This window comes from Pinus tabuliformis, chromosome J (assembly GCF_031772625.1).
Source record: "Pinus tabuliformis cultivar Carrire ecotype Pingquan chromosome J, CPIR1, whole genome shotgun sequence".
Classification (NCBI taxonomy): Eukaryota; Viridiplantae; Streptophyta; class Pinopsida; order Pinales; family Pinaceae; genus Pinus; species Pinus tabuliformis.
In genome coordinates, this window is record NC_142295.1 from 223,332,929 (window position 1) to 223,337,353 (window position 4,425).

General features: G+C 30.7%; 1 pseudogene across 1 annotated transcript; it reads right to left on the reverse strand.

The window, feature by feature from the left end:
* Nucleotides 1-1,516: 1,516 nt before the first annotated feature.
* Nucleotides 1,517-3,908, reverse strand: LOC149226522 (cytochrome P450 85A1-like; annotated as a pseudogene). Its single transcript, XR_016247053.1, has 6 exons — nt 3,680-3,908; nt 3,250-3,516; nt 3,060-3,152; nt 2,130-2,315; nt 1,928-2,052; nt 1,517-1,826 (listed from the first exon to the last, which is right to left on the reverse strand). The product of XR_016247053.1 is annotated as a cytochrome P450 85A1-like (transcript).
* Nucleotides 3,909-4,425: the final 517 nt, after the last annotated feature.

A 4,425-nucleotide genomic window follows, 5' to 3' on the forward strand; every position in this document is an offset into this window, starting at 1 on the left:
AAAAAAAATCTCGGTTTACAGGCAGTATTTAATTTGGTTTCCATTTAAATAGGATGATTAGTTTCCAATGATATATATATATATATATATATTTTTTTATTTAAAATAATAATCTAATTATATATTTAAATTAAACCACTAATACTATAATTAAAAAGTATAATACTGCAACACAAAAAATATAAAAGAAGTTTATGCATACTAATATAAAAGAAAAAATGCTTATCCTAACATATGGATAACTATACATTTTCTAATTACTATTACCAACCAGTACCATGTTTTATCGTCATAAGGTGAAATTTGGAATTTCAGAAAATAATGGAAGATAGATTGATAAAATTGATTCACTGAGTAAGAAGTGAAATATCAACCATTGTTCAAATTTTGGCGAGTTTCTAATTCTTATTTGGCTTTGAATATTAATTAAACATATTTTATGATTAAAAAAATAGTATTAATGTTTTGTTAGTTTTAATTTGTTTTCATTTAATTTGTAGATTTTTAATTTTCATTCATTTAATTTTATTATTTGTTAAATATACTTGATTAAAAATTTTATTAGCAATTTTATTACAAAGAAAAATAATCTCATTTTATGGGTAGTTTTCAATTTGGTTTCCATTTAATTTGAATGTTTAATTTCCAATCACTATTAACTTTATTTTAATCATTATTTAAATATAATTAAAAATCTCATTACAAAAAATAATAATCTAATTTTGTGTTATAATTTTCAATTTTTTAATTTTTCTAATTTAATTTCAATCACTAATCAAACATACTTAGCTAAATAGAAAATTTATTACCAAGAAGAATAATCTGCTTAATAAAATTTCAGATTAAAAAGAATAATCTCATTTTTTAGAGTAAATTTCAATTTGGTTTTAATTTCTCTATACAGATTTTCAAATGTCTAAATATAATTTTAACCATTAATTAAATATGTTTAATTAAAAAAATTTATTACAAATCTTATTACAGTGAAAAATAATTTCATTTAAAAAAAAATCAATTTGGTTTAAAAAAGTCATTCCAAATCTTATTACAAGATCCAATAATCAAATCTTATAACCAGAAAGAGTAATCTCATTTTACAAAGAGTTTTCAATCTCGTTTTAAAATCTAGTCTTAAATCTCATAGCAACATAGAATCATCTCATTTTTAAGGAAATTTTCAATTTAATTTTTCAGGTTTCCAATTCTCACTTGTTTGATTTTAAATATTATGAAGAATAATCTCATTACAAGGAATAATCTCATTTTAGGGGCAGTTTTCAATTTAGTTTCCATTTTAACTTTTCATTTTCCAATTCCCATTAATTTGATTTTAACTATTATGAAGAATAACCTCATTTTGGTAGGCGTTTTTTATTTATTTTCCATTTTCGATTTTCCATTTTCGATGTAACTTGTGGTTTCCAAATCCCCTTAATTTGATTATAGCTATTAATCAAACATGGCTCTTTAGAAATCTCTATCACAGGGAAAAAAAACTCTATTACAGGGAAAAAAAATATCTCATTTTATCAACAGTTTTAAATTGTTTCACATCACAAGGTAGAATAATCTCTTCAAAATTGATCCATGTAATCATATGTATTTGATGATAGTTACTCTTTCTTCAAGAGAAGATATACATGGAGCTTAAACATAAACTTAGATACTCTATACATGACATTTAGTATATTTGAGAGAAGCAGCCCTATGGTTGATGCACTCTGGCATTTTCATTGATTCAGTACTCTGATACTTTGATGCGAAGTCCTTTAGGAGCCACAACCCTGGGAAATTTCAAAATTTCATCTCCCCCGACCTCCTCCCATCTGTCAATAATAAAATTTATACCGAAGAGACGAGAGTTACCAGATTTATCAAATGGGCATTATGAGATAACAATAATAAATGCTGTGGAATAGATTATTACCTGTAGCGAGTGACAAAATGGTGGAGAAACATGGATATCTGAACTAAACCCAATTCCTTGCCTGGGCACAGCCTGCTTCCTCCTCCGTAAGCCGTAAAATACATGACGGAGTCACCGTTCTTTTCCTGAATAGAGCTATACACATTAGCCCTGTGTGACTACTCTATATCATTGGATTTAAATGCAACAACTACATACGCACCTGCCATCGCCATGGGTTAAATGCGGAGAAGTCTGGATAGAGAAAATTATCGTGATGGGCTTCTGTCATGTAAACATAAATTTTCCATCCTTTGGGAATCATGAAACCTTTCATTTCCATATCTTGAGTTGTTTTTCTCAAAACCCCATTTACAACAGTTGCAAGTCTCAGCGTTTCATATATCACCTGCAATCAATGAAAGCCTCTTAAGAAACAACGAGGTAATCTGTTAATCAAATTTCAGTGAAGGTATTTTTCACTAAAAAATTTTAAGGATTTAAACATGAGGTTTATTTATAATATTTTGGATTACTATTTTGATTTGAAAAATGATTTAAATAGCATTTCATATATTACTTGTCTAAAAAAAATAAAGAGAATCAGTGTGTATATTTTGCAGGTCTGGGCAATAGAATCAGAAGAATATTTGGGAATAGAATCAGAAAAACATTTCATTTTGGAATGTGATTCATTCAAAGACATCAGAGAAAAATTATGGCAATATATAAAGTTATGGCAATATGTTAGCACCAGTTTCTTGGCATTGGCATTGTCTTTTTGACAAGGAGATTGTTGGAAGGTTGAGTCAGTTCATCATCAATTTGAATAAAAGAAACACTGAATTACAAAAAGCTAAAAATAAAAAACTAATAATACCATAAACTATTTTTAATCTCTTGGAGATTAAAATATCAATTCATTTCTTGCTAACACAGATAAAAGTTCTTGACTAACAAAAAAGAAAAAACTAAAATGTATATATTATATTTAACCAAACGCATTTTTTGAAAATTTAAATATTATACCTAACAAAAAAAACTTTTAAACCAAATGAAAGAATATAATATATCCTAACAAAATAGTCTAGTATAAGATTTTTCCCCCTAAAACCCCTCTGGAAACAAATCTGGTTTATGATGATTCACATACACTCTGAGTAAACTTCATAGACTTGTAGTCATCCCAATTGACAGTTTCGCCCGGATTGCACAAACACCTCTATGCAATTGCTAGGTGTTCTTCCTGCAAGCAGACAGTCAGGTTTATGTATATATTCAGAACAAAAGCCTTAGATCTGAGAGATATGGACAGATTTATATTTATATTATATTAAACTCACTCTAACCTCTCGGAGAGGCTCGGGACTGTCATGGAGATACTTGACAGCCATCATGGTTGTGGTGGAAACTGTTTCGTAGCCAGCATTGATAATAGATATTAGTAAATCGAAGACCTGTTCATCTGTGAGCTTGCAATTAGCAGATGCGCCATCTGCTTCTTCTTCTTTGTCATTGAGAAGCATTGCAATCATATCATTATAAGTGTCCATGGAAGCCCTCCTTTCCTTGAGCACTTCTCTCAACATTCTCAGGATATTTTCCCTTGCCTGCACATAATGAGCAGTACGGGTGATTGATTATTCTTCAAGTTTCCAGAAAATCCACCTAAAACGTTCACCACTAATGCATATTCTAGTTTAGGGTTCACAGCATTTGCCAAACTCTGGTGTGTAGAAACGCATTACTGGTTTTTGGGGGTGATTTACATACCTGGAAACCACGTTTGTAGCTGGTACCAGGAAGATTTATAGGCATGGAAATGGTTCCTTCCACGAGTTTACAGAATTCTGACAAAAATGCCTCTGCCTTCGGACCAGACTTGATACTCATTACCTGCTGTAAAGACAAAAGCAAAACCATCTGCAGCCACCGAATCATGGATAGTTATTATTATTTATTGGACATTATTGTATTTCTTGGCCATCTTTATTACAGATTCCTAAATTTTATGGGGAAGAACTAGGTTAACAATTATTTTTACTCTCTTTTTCTCCTGGTGCTTGGAATTTCATTATTTTATTTCTGGGCTATCTTCACTGCGGATTCCTAAATTTGATAGCCAAAACAGAGCCTTCATTGCTTCGTTCATTGTCTGCTCTTGAGTTTCATCCCTGGAAGACCGAATTTGAAGGGCGAGGTCATGATATTCTATAGTCTGCAACTTCATTGACAAAACAAAACTGAACAGAGAATCAATATGCAAAAGAGCGGGCTTGAAATGACCGCGGGACATACAGATGTGCGATTTTTCCGGTTGACGAAGCTCTGAAGAAATTCGAATGTGGTTGGTGAAATATAGATGAGTGCTGAATTTTGGGTGGTTAAATTCAAATTTGAATTTGAATTCAAATGGGCTCATTATTTGAATAACATTAATGCCATGTTGGGCAACTCGGGCAGGAACACCGGCGCTGGAGGTGGGTAGGAACACGCTTCGCAAATGGGCTCATTATTTG